General features: G+C 46.2%; 1 pseudogene; it reads left to right on the plus strand.

Moving 5' to 3' along the window:
• Positions 1 to 13,166: 13,166 nt before the first annotated feature.
• On the plus strand, positions 13,167 to 16,141 carry LOC125283695 (40S ribosomal protein S2-like; annotated as a pseudogene).
• The last annotated feature ends 701 nt before the right edge of the window (positions 16,142 to 16,842 follow it).

Genomic DNA, 16,842 nt, shown 5'->3' on the forward strand with positions numbered 1-16,842 from the left:
CAGTCTCTGACGACACTCCAGCTGAGTCTGGGGTTGCTACTCATTTACTCCTATTGGATCAGCTACCATCCTCTCTATGGGCAAAACCTTCAAACGAGATTGGCAGAGTCTACAGCATACCTCCCATCAGGGTTCAAATAGATACCTCAAAACCTCTCCCTAGAATTAATCAATACCCTATAAGGAAGTCTTTCAGGGCATCGAGCCCAGAGCCAGGACTACAAGGCTCGGGCCCTATTACTCCCCGTACTAGTCCCTGTAACGTCCTTATTTTACCGGTGAGAAAACTTAATGGCCCAGGATGGAGGTTGTTCAGGACTTCCGAGCACTAAATAGCATTGTTATCCCTCGGCATCCTATTATTCCCAACCCTCATATGCTGACATCCAGTCCCACTAAAAGCAAATTTATCATTGTAATGGACCTATATGGTACATTTTTTAGTATTACAGTTGATAAGGATAGCCAGGGTCTTTTTGCCTCCACTTGGGAAGAAAGGCAATCCATCTGGACACCAATGCCCCAGGGCTACACAGAGTGTAACTTTTCACAAACCTCAAAGGCGGTCAAGTTTTTGGCAGACTCTCCTTTGTTACAATACGTAGATGGTTTGCTTCTCTGCTTCCCTTCTCAAACCTCTTCAGAGGAAGACAGCATCCACCCCTTAAAACTTTGGGGCTTAAAGGGACATAAAGTCCCCAAAGACAAGTTGTGGTTTGCTCAAACTCAGGTTAGATATTTAGGGCCCCTGACCTCAGAATAAGGACTAGATTTGGATCCTGGTAGAGTTCAAAGAATCCTGAGTTTCCCAAAACCTAAAACTAAGGGCCAGTGATGAGGCTTTCTTGGACTGGCTGGCTAGTGTCAAAATTGGAATCTAGGATATTACACGGTTGGATTTCCAGGGAAGAGAGCAGAGGGGGAGGGTCCTGAGCTCACCTCATCCCACGGATACACCTAGATGACACCCACATCAGTGTAAATAACCCAGAAAATGACCCCAAACCCGAGAGGCCAGGCTCTCCACGGCTAAATGTAGACAAGAGGCCACACTGAAGATGGTAGGAAGGGCAAAGACACATCCCAGAGTTAAAAGGAGCTGCGGCGCTGTCTGTGGGAGGGAAGGACGCCTGCGGATGTGAGGAGAAACAGACCCTCACACGAGAAACCCCCAGGCACAGGGAATTCAGGTGGGGAAGACAAATCCCTAACATTTGGCTTTGAAAACCAAAGGGGCCTAATTTCACGAGTTCTTGCAATCAGTAGGGCTTAACACCTGGAACTTTAAAAATCGGCAGGTTCTGCTCTGGGAGAGGCAGGAGGGCGACAGGAAACTGAGTCCTCACCCTTAAAGAGACAGCACAGTGTACAGCCCACGGAGGTACAGCATAGAAGCAGCAGTTTGAAAAACTCTTGGGGGTATCAGCTAACCCCAGAACATGTGCTGGAGGAGCGGAGATCTTCAGGAGACGTCCGAACAAAGGAGCTGGCAGGTGCCACTTCCCTCTCCCCACCCCCCGCCTAGATCCAGGGACACCTGTGAGAACAAGAGCGGCTCAAACTCGCCACCTAACCTGCTAACAGCCCGGGGCCCATGTGTTCTCCTGCCCCCTCCAGTCAGGCCTGGGCTCCAGGGCTCCCACAACAGACCCCCGCAAACCTTGCTGACACCATGGGCCCCATCCCCAGACTCTTCTGCAGACCCACCCCCTCCCCCAACCTGGCCAACCTCATCCCAGGTTCGTGGGTTCCCTTCCCCAGGGGACCACACCCGGCTGACACCATACACCCCCCTCCAGCCCCGTGGGAGAAGTTTTCTAAAGTGGCTCCGGGTTGTTGGGGTTAGAGCATGAAATCGGCCACAATGCCTGGCTTGCTACAATGTAACATGGAGGCCCTGAAGGCAGGGAAGGTTTCCCAGAAGGGCGCAGGCCTTTGAAATGCCAAGGCCTACGTGAGGGCCATGCTGTTGGAATGCCGCGGGAGTTGCCTTCCCGAAACGTTCCCAACCCAAACAGCCGCCCTGTGACCTAACACGTGGGCATTGTCCCTTAGGCTGTGTTTAGCAGAACTCAGAGAACACGCAAATTAGCATTTCGTATGTCTCCCGTGAACATATGCTCCCAGTGTCAGTAAGACCCCTTGTCACACGCCGCGTGCTTGAGGAACAGTGATAAGGATTAGTGAGTATCCTGAAGGACCAATAAAAGCAGGAGCAAAGAAGGGCAAATGCTCTTTGCCTGGAACACTGACCCCCTTGCCTTCCCCTCTCTTTCACAGCAAAGTTTGGAGTCATCTCTCATCCGTTGGTACAGGGATTGCTGGCCATCCCTGGCACCAGGTCCCTCCCGCAGCAGACCCGGAGCCGCTAACACTGTGTGCCCCTCCCCTGCATTCTCCTGAGGACCTACCCCCTCCGATTAGATGGTCTCCTGCCGGATGCCTAAGTGGTACCAAAGGCCTGGCAAGTATGCAAGCAGCTGTGACAGGGGCCAGCACCACCCCAGAGTGACCCCTGCAGTGGGAAGAGGGGAAAGATAACCACACACTCCACTCCAACTGTGGCCCCAGCCGTGGGCTGAGGGCAGACATCTGGTCTGACTGCAGGCCCCACCCACCAACAAAAGCTTTGCAGGGGACAACACAGGGAGAGCCCCCTGCAGTTTGGTGTGACCTCAGTTCCAGCAAATGCCTGGTCTGACTCAACCCAAGTGCAAGACAACCGCAGACTGGCACACTAACACCACAGGGACCCAGCCATGCCCACAACAGGCAGAGAGAACCATCGCAATGACTGGACTGATGGCAAACACAGCTCAGCCCTAACAGCAGGGGGCACGCGACAGAGGAGACACCCCCGAAGGGCCAGGATCTGCTGAACAGGGGACACTGCACTGCAGGGCACCACAGGACCTTTTCTGCATAAGACCGCTACTTTCAAGAGCTAGAGACATAGCTAACTTTCCCAACACCTAGAAACAGACAGAGATGTAGACAAAATGAGGAGACAGAAGAATATGTGCCAAATGAAAGAAGAGGACAAACCCAGCAAGAGAGCCAAACAAAATGCAGATAAGTAATATGCCTGATGGAGAATTTAAAGTAATGGTCGTTATAAAGATACGGGACTGAAGAGTGGAGAACCTCAGTGAGACCCTCAAAGAGAAAACATAAGAAAGGACCAAACAGAGACGGAGAACTCAATAACTGAAATTAAAAATACACTGCAGGGAATCAACAGTACATGAGAGGAAGCCAATGAGTGGATCAGTGACCTGGAGGACCGAGTAATGGAAAGCAATTAAATTGAACAAGAGAGAGGGGGGAAAATAATAAAGAATGAAAACAGACTTAGGGAACTCAACGACACATGAAGTGTAGCAACATTCCCACTATAGGGATCCCAGAAAGAGAAGAGAGTAAAAGGGGCTGAAAATTTGAGAAATAACACCGGCAAACTTCCCAAATCTGAAGAAGGAAACAAAAATCCAGATCCAGGAGGCCCAGAGAGCCCCCAACAATATCAAAGCAAGGAGGTCCACTCCAAAACACATGTTACAATGGCAAAAAGTAGTGATAAAGAGAATTTTAAAAGCAGCAAGAGAAAAGAAAACAGTTACATACAGTAGAACTTCTATAAAGCTATCTGCTGATTTTTCAGCAAAACCTTTGCAGGACAGAGGGAGTGGCATGACGTATTCAAAGTGCTGAAAGAAAAAAAAAAAACTTGCAACAAATACTCTATCCAGCAAGACTACCATTCAGAAAAGGAGAGAGAGAGTTTTCAGACAAAAAGTTAAAAAAAATTCATGACCACTAAGCCAGCCCTACAAGAAATATTAAGGGGACTGTTTGTGTGGAAAGACCATGAGTTGGAATAAGAAAAGTAGGAAACATCAAAGCAGTACAATTAAATATATCTATGAAAATCAGTCAAAAGATTCACATAATAAAAGGGTGTAAAGTATGGCCCCATATACCCAAAACGTGGTGGGGGGAGGAAGAGGAGTAAGAGTTCAAACTTAAGTCTAAATCAACCTAATATACACAGCTATAGGCATACAATGTTGTATGCCTCTAATAAAGATTAGAGCAGAAATAAATAGAAACTAAAAAAAAAAGAGAGAGAGAGAGAAAGAACAGATCAATGAAACGAAGCTTGTTCTTTGAAAAGATCAAGAAGATTGATAAGTCTTTAGCCAGGATCATAAAAAAAGGGGGGGGAGGACTCAAACAAAATCAGAAATGAAAGAGGAGAAATATCAACCAACACCCAGAAAGACAAAAGATTATAAAATGATATCATGAAAAATTATCTGACAACAAATTGGACAGCCTAGAAGAAATGGATAAAGTCTGAGAAACACATAAGCTCCCAGAAATGAAATAGGAATAGAAAATTTGAACAGATTACCAGCAATGACACTGAATCAGTAATTAAAAAAGATTTTTAAAAACTCCCAAAAAACAAAAGTCCAGGACAGGATGGCTTCACAGATGAATTCTACTAAACCTTAAACGAAGAGTTAATACCTATTCTCAAACTATTCCAAAACACAGAAGAGGAAGAAAAGCTACCAATTCAATGAGGCCAGCATTACCCTGATGCCAAAAGCGGATAAAGACACTATAAAAAAATAGAGCTACAGGCCAGTATCTCTGATGAGCATAGATGCCAAAATCCTCAACGCGATATTAGCAAACCAAAGCCAACAGCACATTAAACAAAAACTTCACCACTATCAAGGGGATCTATTCCAGGGTTGAAAGGGTGGTTCAACATTCACCAAATCAACATGATACATCACATCAATAACAGAAAGGATAAAAACCACACGATCATCTCAACAGATGCAGAATAAGCATTGGACAAAGTACAACACCCATTCACGATTAAAGCTCTCAACAGAGTAGGTTTAGAGGGAACGTATCTCAACGTAATAAAGGCTACATATGAACAACTCACAGCTGATATCATCCTCAATGGGGAAAACCAGAGCTTTTCCCCTAAGGTCAGGAACAAGACAAGGATGTCCACTCTCACCACTTTTATTCAACGTAGTACTGGAAGTCCTAACCGTAGCAATCAAACAATAAAGAGAAATAAAAGGCATCCAAGTTGGTAAAGAAGATGTAAAACTCTATTTGCAGATGATACGATGCTATACATAGAAACTCCAAAGACTCCACCAAAAAAACCTACTAGAACTGATAAATGAATCCAGTAAATTCCAGGATAAAAAAAATCAATGCTCAGGAATCCACTGCATTTCTATACACTAATACGCTAATAATGAAGTAGTAGAAAGAGAAATTAAGAAAACAATCCCATTTACAATTGCACCAAAAAAGAATAAAATACCTAGGAATAAACTTAACCAAGATGGTGAAAGACTTGTGCTCTGAAAAGTATAAAACACTGTTGAAAGAAATTGAAAACAAAACAAATGGAAAGAGATTCCAGGCTCATGGACTGGGAAAACCAATATTATTAAAATGTCTATACTACCCGAAGCAATCTATAGATTTAACACAAATCCCTACCAAAATACCAAAAGCATTTTTCACAGAACTAGAGATTTGTATGGAACCACAAAAACAAACAAACAAAACAAAACAAAAAAAAAAAAAAAACCAAAAAACCCTGAATAGCCAAAGCAATCTTGAAGAACAGTAAAACTGGAGGTATCACAATCCCAGATTTCAAGTTATATTACAAAGCTGTAGTAATCAAAACAGTACGGTAATGGTACAAAAATAGACACATAGATTAATGGAACAGAATAGAGAGCCCAGAAATAAACACATACTCTCATGGTCAATTAATCTATGACAAAGGGGATAAGAATATGCAATAGGAAATAGTCTCTTCAACAAAAGGTGCTGGGAAAACTGGACAGCCACTTGCAAAAGAAGAAAACAGGACCACTCTCTTACACCACACACAAAAATAAACTCCAAATGGATTATGGACTTAAATGTGAGACCTGAAACCATAAAAATCCTATAAGAGAGCATAAGCAGTAATTTCTCTGACATTAGCAATAGCAATGTTTTCCTAGTTACATCTCCTAAGGAAAAGGAAAGAAAACCAAATATAAACTATTGGGACTATATCAAAATAAAAAGCTTTTGCACAGCAAAGGAAACAATCAGCAAAACAAAGAGACAGCCTTCTGAGTGGGAGAAGATATTTGCAAACGACATAGCCAATCATGGGTTAGTATCCAAAATATAAAGAATTTCTATAAACTCAACACCCAAAAAATAATTAATCTAATTAAAAAACAGGCAGAAGACATGAACAGATATTTTACCAAGGACATGCAGATGGCCAACAGACACATGAAAAGATGCTCAACATCACTCATCACCAGGGAAATGCAAATCTAAACTACAATGAGATATGACCTCACACAGGTCAGAATGGCTAAAATCAGAAACACAAGAAACAACAAGTGCTGGCGAGGACGTGGAGCAGAAGGACCCCTTGGGCACTGTTGGTGGGAATGCAAACTGGTGCAGCCACTGTGAAGGGTCCTCAAAAAATTAAAAATACAACTACTCTATAATCCAGTAATCCTGCTACTGGGTGTTTACCCAAAGAACATGAAAACATGAATTCAAAAATATATATGCACTCCTATGTTTATTGCAGCATTATTTACAATAGCCAAATTATGGAAGCAACCCTTGTCCATCGATAGATGGATAAAAAAGATGCTGGATAGATACAATGGAATATTAGCCGTAAAAAACCAATGAGATCTTGCCATTTATAATAACATGGATGGATCTACAGGGAATAATGCTAAGTGCAGTCAGAGAAAGACAAATACCATATGATTTTACTCAGATGTGGAATTTAAGAAACAAAACAAAGGAAAAAAGAGGCTAACAAAAAACCAGACTCTTAACCAGAGAGAACAAAGTGATGGTTATCAGAGGGGAGGCGGGACAGAGAGATGGGTGAAATAGGGGATGGGGATTAAGAGTAAGTACACTGACCATGACGAGCACGGAGTACAGAATTGTCGAATCACTATATTATACACCGGGAACTAACATAACCCTGTATGCTAACTCTACGGGAATTTTTAAAAATTGGATTCCAAACTTGTCTCTAGGCTCAGCCTCTGAATACTTTGGTAGAAAGGGATAAGCCTAACCTTACTATTTGGAAACCAGGAGTGACACAGCCTTTGAGACGCTAAAGAAACGTCTCACAAAGGATAAAATGGTAAATATCGTGCTGGGTACGCTACCACAACTGCCTTTGAAGTCACTGAGGCAAAACACCCGTACCTTTGGCCATTTCAGCCCAACAGGCTGAGTTATATGCCTGTGCCCGCACTTCAGCTTCGTTTTAGCCAAGGGTAAAACCGCACACATCTATACCGATAGTCGGTATGCCTTTGGGGCAGCCCATGATTTTGGAACAGTACGGAAGCAATGAGGTCTCTTTACATCCAATGGGGATAAGATTCAAAATGTCTCCTTTGTCCAAAGTGCAGCAGATGTCATACTTTTGCCGGCAGCTCTAGCTGTTACTAAGGTGCCTGGGCATTCAAGACTCAACTCCCTGGAGGCCAAAGGAAACCACTCTGCTGATACTTCTGCCCAATATGCTGCTCTCAAGGACACCAATAGCCAAACCTCTGTCATCCTCCAAAGGGAATTCTTTCAAATGATAATTGGGAAAAATTGACCAGAGATCCCCAACAATTGGACCCAGAAAAGGAGAAATGCTATTGGAAATCTAATAACTGTTGCTTCGAAAAAAAGAGAGAAGTCTAATTTGGACCAAATGACAATCCAGTCCTACCAGAAATTCTAAAATTCCCACTACTTACAATTGTACATGCATTAAATCATTGGTCTCCTGACAAAATGATAGCATCCGTGAGCCAATATTGGTGGATAAATATTAAGAAGACTACAAAAGCGTCTACCTTGTCCCACTTGTCCAAAATATAATTCTGGGAAACCTGTCCATACTGCCTGTGGGTATTTTAAATTGCCCAATGGACCATTCGAGTTTTGTTTGGCAAATGGATTTCATGCAACTTCCCCCTTCTCATGGACACAAGTATGTTTTAGTCATGGTTTGCAGGTTTTCTCACTGGACCAAAGCTTTCCCTTGTTTAGTCAGGCCAATTCTGTTAGAAAAAATTATCCCTACCCGGGGAACTCCTCTTGAACTGCATAGTGACTGGGGAACCCGGTTCCCTGGCCAGGTGCTCCAACAAGTCTGCACCGTTTGGCCGGTTTTACAACATTTCCATTGTGCATATCATCTTCAGTTCTCGGGGTTGGTCGAACATAATCACTGCACCATTAACACTCAATTGGCAATATATGCCGAGACCCTCCCAAGACCTTGGCCAAAGGCATTGCCACTGATCCTTCTAAATCTCCGACCCACCCACTTTGGAACTTATAAACTCTCACCATTTAGATAGTCACAGGACGTCCATTGCACTTGGCTCCTGCCTCTTTCGACCCAGAGTTGATAAAAGAGATATACTTCAGTACCATAAAGGTCTAGATGCTTCTATTAAAAACCACCACGCTTTGGTAGAGCAGTCTTCACAGGGCACTCCCAGGAGACAATGATCGTAAGCATTGCACCTTGCAACTTGATTTTGTCTATTGGAAAAGACACCTCCAGAAAGACTGTCTTCAACTTCTCAGGAGAGGTCCTCATCAGGTACTGCTCACCAACCCCTGGCCACCAAACTCCAGAGGATAACCTCTTGGATCCATGGGACACATCTAAGGAAAGCACCAAGCCCTGACAGGGCCCACACACCATCTGGTGACCCTAAATGTAAAGGTTTCCTGGAACTGAAACAGACAAGAGCTGGGGAGGGACAGCTTTCCCAAGATGTCCAGACCAGCCTGTATACCTTTCTCTGTGATTCTTCTATTTCTTTTGTGGAAAGAAAATGCCCTTTATCCGCATTTCCCAATCTCTCGCAAAAAGGGGGAAACTTCAGGGGATCCTGGGTGGCTGAGCCGGTTGTCTGCCTTTGGCTCAGGTCATGATCTCGGGGTCCTGGGATCAAGCCAGTGCATCGGGCTCCCTGCTCAGCGGGGAGTCTACTTCTTCCTCTCCCTCTGCTCCTTCCCCTGCTCCTTCTCTCTCTCACTCTGTCAAATGAATAAATAAAATCTTGAAAAAAAAAAAGCAGGGAGGGGACCTCTTCTGATTATAACGTTTTCAAAAATAGCCTCATTATGATCCCGTGAGCATTTCTGAAGGGTTAGAAGGTTCAGAATTCACACAACTCTTCCTTTTACTTGAACTATTAACGGGCTCTGGATCCTTATCCAAATCCATCATTTCTGAATTTACAACTTTACAATCCTATGTGTGATCAATAATGGTCTGTAAGCAGCTCTTTTGAAATAATGATACGGTTTTACAATGTCTTTGAAGTTTTGCTATTCTTGGAAAAAAATTCATTAACTTTTGCTTTGTGTTTGTACGTGTGCTGTATCTTTCTAAATGTGCTCGCTTATTCCGTTCCATGCTTCTGCCTCACAGCCACTGCAAGAGGAGACTTCCAGGAGGCACTGGTGAACCCAGGTTTGCCTTCACAGGGAGAAGGCTTTCCTCGGAGTCTAAGTAAGTGCCAATAAAGATTCTCAACTGGCTACTTTCAGACCTAGGGTCCTGGTTCAGAACCAATGTACAGTTTGCAATTGCCGTGTTGCTTTTGATTCTAGTTTATCAATCTTTTGCAGCAAGGATGTGCCCAATAAAGTGATGCTGGCTCAGTGCCCACAATCTGGGGAAGACACAGGCATCCGAGGGCAAGTGCCTGAGCAGCTCTCCCTTCTAACCCTCCCTGTTACCCAAATGTGGCTTCAGTGGTTTCCAACTGCTATGCACTCCCCTCCCATGTGAGAGAGGACAGCCAGGAAAGGTCCTTCCTGACACTGAGAGCTAAAGCCACAAATTATAAAGAAATTGACTGTTGATCAGCATCGCTTGCAAGGAAAGATCTTGACCAGAAAGGGGAAACATGAACATCAGTAATGGGAAACCCCACTAAAATGGAGTTGGGAGGTTTCCGCAAGGGAACTTTCATACTCTACCGCTTGTAGTCAATTGCAGACCCAACAGGAGGTGGACTTGACCTCGCAAGTGGATACTACTGTACTACTCCAGCCAGAGAAAGAGATGCTTTTCTCATCCCCCAGGCAACAGCTCAGCCAATGAGAAGCCACCACACTTGGCGCTCCCAGCTTACTCCAATGGACTTTGAGTTCATAACGGCCTTCCCAACTGACCCCTCTCCTCCTTAAAGAAGCGTGCCTCTCCTTTGTTCCCCAGACTTGCCTCGAGATTTGTGTCAGCTTGTTTGTCCTGGACCGCAATTCTCTTTTATTCCCAAATAAACCCATCTTTTGCTGGTAAAATAACTGGCCATTTATACTTTAAGGTCAACAACACTATTAAGTGGAACTTTTGTCCCCCTCCTTATATATTGTTTCCACTAACTTTTCATTGGTTTTGATCTTCGTTGTTCATATTGCTGTTTTCTCTGAATTTGTGAGGACTTTGGGCCATCCACTCATTTTAGAGACTCAAGCAAGCAGGGATTTGTTGTTGAATGTTGGCTTCATGGAAGACAGCAGCCTTCTCCCTGAGGGACTTCCCTGGATGGCTGGAGTTTCCCCCAGTGCCCTTCAGTTCCTCTAGAAAAGAACATGGGAGCTGAATGTGGGAAGGAGGTTGAGGAAGCATCATTCAGGGTGTGAATTTTCCTTCTTTATCTTCCGGGTCTAAGCTGGGCCTGCTGTCCTTGAATTCACATACCCCTGAGTGTAAGCATCCGGATTCCTGTAGGGTAACAGGGTGAAGACGGTTTTAATCCACTGTCTTTTCTTGCCTCTGGCCTCCCACCCGTGTTCATAGATCATAATGCCTCAGCACGGAGCACCTGCTTCCATCCATTTACACCCGCAGGCTCTTGCTCTGCACTTCCTGTTAAGTCAGTCACCAACTTTCGTACTCCCGGTCTTCTTAGTATTTGAAGAATTTTTCCCAAATGTGGGAGATAAACATATTTGGCCATTTTATTTTTAAGTGGAAACCCCAAATTAATCTTGGTCACCCTTAAACGTGGGGATAGTTGTTCAATGAAGAAAATCAACTCACTAGGTCAATGCCTTTTTTTACCACTAGATGGTGCTGTCACATCTAAAGAGGAGACGCAGGACCCATGCCCTCCGCTTCAGGGGAAGCTGGATGGATCTGTTGTTCTTTAAGACTACTCTCATTTGGACAAAAAATATGCTCTTAGATAAGGCCATGGTGTTTTTAAAGAACTTTTCTATTAAAAATATCCTCCATATTACAAGGGGAACACTTTTTAATCATAGTCTTGGAAGCCTGAAAGACGTGTAAAGATTGTAACTGGTCACTGCTAGATGTGAAGTCCTAGAGGTGTTCTTAACACCCAAGTTCAGTTCTCTCATGTATGAAATGGCAAAATAACTATGTCAGAAGGTGGAAGAAGGTCAGCAGTGTATCCTCAATCCTGAGAAGGCATTTTTATACAAAAAACAAGCAAGCCACTCCCTACGGTTTATTCAGAATAACTTCCTGGCAGGTGGGATCCAGCAGAGATCCGCCCCAGAGTCAGTGTCCGCCCACCTGGACCTCAACCTGCAGCTTTTATGAAGTGAGGGGCAATGATGCGTCACAGGGTAGTTATCTAAAGTCGTGTCATGTGAGACAGAGAATCTCTGCTAATTACCTAAAGTGGCACCATCTGTGTGCGAGAGGGGAGAACAAGATGGAGGGCCCAAGATGGAGTCGGTGTTGTCAGCACTCCTACATTCTGCCCCCAACATCTTTACCACCCGTATAATCTTTGTATGCCAATCTTCCATGAGGACCCTAGAGCCAGATATCGGGAGGGGATGTGCATCCCTGCCCCCCAGCAGCAATAAAGAGCAACATGAGTGACCTGAAGTGGTCCTTTCCTCAGACTTAATGGTTGTAGCAACTGTGAGCTTCACTGTAAGTGGGGGTCTGTGACAGGGAGACACTTCCTGAGGTGACAGAAAGGAACATCAGCAAGGTGAGGCTAGGGGCCATAAGACAAAGGTTTTACAGGCAAGAGATAGGACAAATCTCATTTTAGCACATAGCTGTTTGGTCTCCACGAGTCAACAACCCCTGGCTTTCACCATTCCTCATTCTTGAGGTATAGGGGTGATGACCTAGCTACTTTCTGCTGGAAAGGGGCACAGATCATGATCTGAGCAATGAAACGGGCTTGCATCCAATTGTAGATGTCCCCTAGTGCTAAGCTGAGCCCCACCCTTCGTAGAGCCAGTATTTTGGACCTCTCCTGGATCACCTGAGACGGCACCCGTTCCACATCTCATAACAAGGTACATTAGGTCAGTTAAGCAGTTGTCTCGTTTCAGGAGCTGGGCCTGCAGCTGGGTTTTCAAAGTCAGGCCTAGAGTCAGGCAAGCGATCGGGTAGAAAATGAGCCAGATTTGCAAAGAAACCAAAAGGCAGGATCCAGCTTGGTTTTATAAATAATAAACATTCAAGGACAACTAATCAGAACTAGAGTCTAACACCCACAGAGGTAGGTTACAGAAACAATGTTCTCCAAAGTCACCCCCACTTCTAGCAAAGGTAGTGAAACTAAGACTAAGCTGTTTGTAAAACAAGTCCAGTTTTAACAAACTTGGCCTATTTACATAAGGGCAGCAAGAACAGTAACTAGCCATTTAGATTCTTTTAAATCGGCTTTGCTAGAGCTTTCCATAAGGAATTTCAGAGTGAGCCTTTAACAGCCGTTCAAGGCTAAGAGCCAAGCCAAATACTCGCCATCAGACTTGCCGGCAATATCTATAGGTTTGCATTACTTCCTGTCTTCTCGAGGTCTCCTCAAAATCTCCTGAGGTTCCTGAGCCTGCCAGGAAGGGACTTCCCTTACTCACCTGGTAAGGCTCCCAGGAACCCTGCACTCAAGTTACCAGGCCAATTTTTTTTTTTTCTTTTTGCGCCAAGGGGCTTCATTGGCTCCATAAAGTCAACCTTGGTTCCTCAAAGCTGTCTGGTCATATCTGAGTCTGTGCACGTCTCTCTCAAATACAGCATTTCAGTCAGAGCCTTGGGAACATAACCAATGTCTCCAGTGGTGTCAAAAGGAGAACAGATTCCTATTGAACTTATGCAAATAATGGTTGACTTCCCATTTTGTCCTTGCCACAAGCCCCGGCCAAACCCTCTGGATACGAACTTCTGTTCATAACTCACATCTGGCATTAATACCCCCCGGGGTGTATTTGTTTCACTACCATTTTTGCCATTAAGAAAGCCTCTTGTTTAGCACCCAAACCCTGTTGGCTTCCCTTAACCAAGGCATACAAAGGCTCCATAACTGTGCTAGAACAGGAATAAAAGGTCTCCAGTAATCCAATAAGCCAACAGGAGCTTGTCATTTCTTTACCGTTTTCGGGATTGGGAAGGCTTGCATTTTATCAGTGACCACCACCAGCATCACACCTTGGTCTTCCCCAGGAGGACACCCAGGAGCTTTACGGATGGACCCAGCCTTTGGATTCTGTGGGGATTTATCTCCCGTGCTCACGGCTTTAAGTACGCCTAGAATGACTGCTTGAGACAGCAAGGATCAGTCATCCCAAGTCGCGCAACCTGAATTCACCTGTTGTAGTTAGATCCAGGTCCTGCAGACCATCTACACCCAAAACATACTCCGGAACGGGCGAAAGCTGCGCTCGAAAACAGTGGGGAGGAAGCCTGCCAACCTGTAGGCAAAGACTAGTTTGCCTGCTCTGGATCCTTCATCCGCCATAACCATCAACAGCTCTTGTTTCTCCCCCAAGCTTTGCGGGATTTCCCTAGATACGTGTGCCTGGCTCGTGTCTAGCAGAGCTAGGACAGGCTGTTCGTGGGACACCAATAAGTGGCTGATTCCACATGGGGGGGGGGCCCTCTGGTTGCCCCCTATTGCTCACACTAGAGGGCAACGCTGGCCTAACCCCTCGTCTCTAGTAGTAGGGGTACCCACCCCCTAAACTCCTCAGTGGAGGGGCATTCAGTGACCCGCGTGGCTTTTTTGAGCCTTCCTCCAAGGGAGAAAACTGCTTTGCCTTAGCCAAGGCTCTCAACAGGCTCAGCAGCGCTGAATCTGGTGCTTTAGATCTTCTCTGGTGGGGGGGGGGGGTGCCAGATAATCTTAGATCTCACCACAATTGTTTACCAGAGAACTTGACGGGCCCCCTTTCCACCATTTTATCGTCGGCACAATCTTGTTTCCCCCTGTGACAATTCCCTCGGTCTTTCTCAGGTCAACCACCAGAGTGGCTCCTGTAGCAATGGAACAGTTAACCCCAGGGGCAAGGATAGATACTCAAATCCCAGACATTGTCCCCAGGGCTGACTGTAAGGGACGACCTTTCGTACCAGAGCAAAGAAATTCTGTGTCTGGGCCTCTAAAATGGGGAGCAGAGATACGATGGTTCATTCCCAGTTCACCAAACATTTCTTGCAGTTCTTCCAGAGAGGTCCAGCCTAGCAGGGAGGGAACAACCCCCTTCCCTTCCGCAGGTTATCTTAACGAAGGCATTTATCCAATCAACCCAATGAGCTAAGTGCCTACGATTCTCACCCATGCCTACGGTATACAGGCTTTTTTGAAAGTCAGGTTGAACAGTGATGGAGACCATTTTTGGTATCTCAGACCCATTTAACATAATTCCATCTCCCCCAGGATCCAACAGTTGAAACCCCCAGCTGCCACTCTCAGCCCGTTGGCTTACAGTGGCTCAGCTCCACCAACGGCAACCCCCCCACCTACCCCCCCCAACGTCCGCCCCGACAAGGGGCTCTCCCCCGACAGGGACAACGGGCGCTGGCCCCTCGCGGACCTCGGGCTTTCCCCCAGCTCCGCCCTTGACCCCTGCCTGCTCGGTTTTCGGTGCCCTGCTGACTAAGCTAATTGTTAGAAAGTGGGGGAGGGACAGCAATGTATCCTCCAGACTGAGAAGGCACTTTGAGACCGAAAAAGGAAGCGAGCCACTCGGTACTGATTACACAGTCATTCAGGGTAACTTACCGACAGGGAGACCCCGCAGCCGGAGGATCCAGACAGAAGGCAGCCACGCTCCAAGCACGTCTCCATCCAGCCCGGACCTCCGCCCGCAGCTTTTATGGGGGAGGGGCACGTGGTGGGGTCACATGGTAGTTACCTAAGAGTGGCACACCTGGCGCCCTCTCTGCGAAAACACTAAATGGATGACAGGTGCCGCTGCGGGACCCTGGAATGGGAGGCGGCGGGGCTCCCAGCGGAGGTGGGGGCAGCAGCATCCCTGCCTGGGGTCCCCGCCCTGGTGGGGGCCGGCTGACGCCACCGACGGCGCTCCTGGAGGCAAGGCTGAGAACAAGAAGGGAATGGCCTTCACCAAGCTAGGCCACCCGGTCAAGGACATGATCAAGTCTCTGGAGGAGATCTATCTCTTCTCCCTGCCCACCAAGGAATGTGAATCATTGACGTTTTCCTGGGGGCCTCCCTCGGAGACGAGGTTTTGAAGATTCTGCCGGTGCAAAAGCAGACCCCAGCGGGCCAGCGGACCAGGTTCAAGGCGTTTGTTGCCATCAGAGATTCCAGTGGACGCGTTGGTCTGGGTGTTGAATGCTGCAAGGAGGTAGCCGCTGCCTTCCATGCGGCCATCACCCTGGCCTAGCTCTCCATCGTCCCCGTGCAGTGAGGCTACCAGGGGAACAAGATCGGCAAGCCCCACGCTGTCCCATGCAAGGTGACCGGCTGCCATGGCTCTGTGCCCGTGCTCCTCATCCCTGTCCCCAGAGGCACCAGCAGCATCTCAGCCCTGTGCCGGAGACGCTACTGGTGATGCCCGTATTAGTGACTGCTACACCCCAGCTGTCCTGCCACCATGGGCAACTTCACCAAGGCCACTTTGATGCCATTTTCAAGACCTAGAGGTATCTCATCCCTAATCTCTGAATAAAGAGAGTGTCCACCAAGTCTCCCTATCAGGAATTCACTGACCATCTTGTGAAGACCACACCACAGTCTTCACGCAGAGGACCCGGGCTCCAGCAGTGGCCACCACATAGTTTTATACAAAAAAAAAAATAAATAAAGTGAATTAAAGCCTACTAAAAATAATAGAAAAGAAGGAAGAAAGAAAAGAAAAAAAATGGAAGGAAGGAAGAAGAAGAAAGGAAAGAAAAGAAGGCAGGCAGGCAGGCAGGCAGGCAGGCTGGCCGGCCGGCCATCTGTGCACCGGAGGATTTCTACTAGTTAGCCAAAGTGGCGCCACCTATGGGCCAGAGGGGAGAACCAGATGGAGGACCAGAGCTGGAGTCAATTGTCAGCACTCCCACACTCCATCTCAGGTTTTGTAGGAGTTAAATATTTATTGCATATCTCACAGGGGCATGTAGTGGGTGCATGAAAAGTGCTAAGAATGGCAACACTGAATAAATACTAGGCTTTTAAGATGATCACTTCAAAGGTCAATATAATTCCTGGCATCATTAGTTTAAAATGAATTATTTCTTCTCTCATCCATATCTTACTTGAATGATAAAGGATTTTTCCCCCCAGTGAAACAATGATTGTGTTTTTCTAAAAATCTGCAGATGGTTATATGTGAAAGTGCTATGCGTCCTGTGAAGTGTTCTCAAGTCAGTGACCCCCCTGACATGGGCTCAGACCTTGTGCGCTCAGCGGGCCACAGCAAGGACATCTCTGCGTGTGTCTGGCCAGCTCACGTGGATTTCCCCTTCTGTGGGAATTGTCTAGGATCCTCAGA

The sequence above is a fragment of the Ursus arctos genome, unplaced genomic scaffold, assembly GCF_023065955.2.
Source record: "Ursus arctos isolate Adak ecotype North America unplaced genomic scaffold, UrsArc2.0 scaffold_27, whole genome shotgun sequence".
Lineage (NCBI taxonomy): Eukaryota > Metazoa > Chordata > Mammalia > Carnivora > Ursidae > Ursus > Ursus arctos.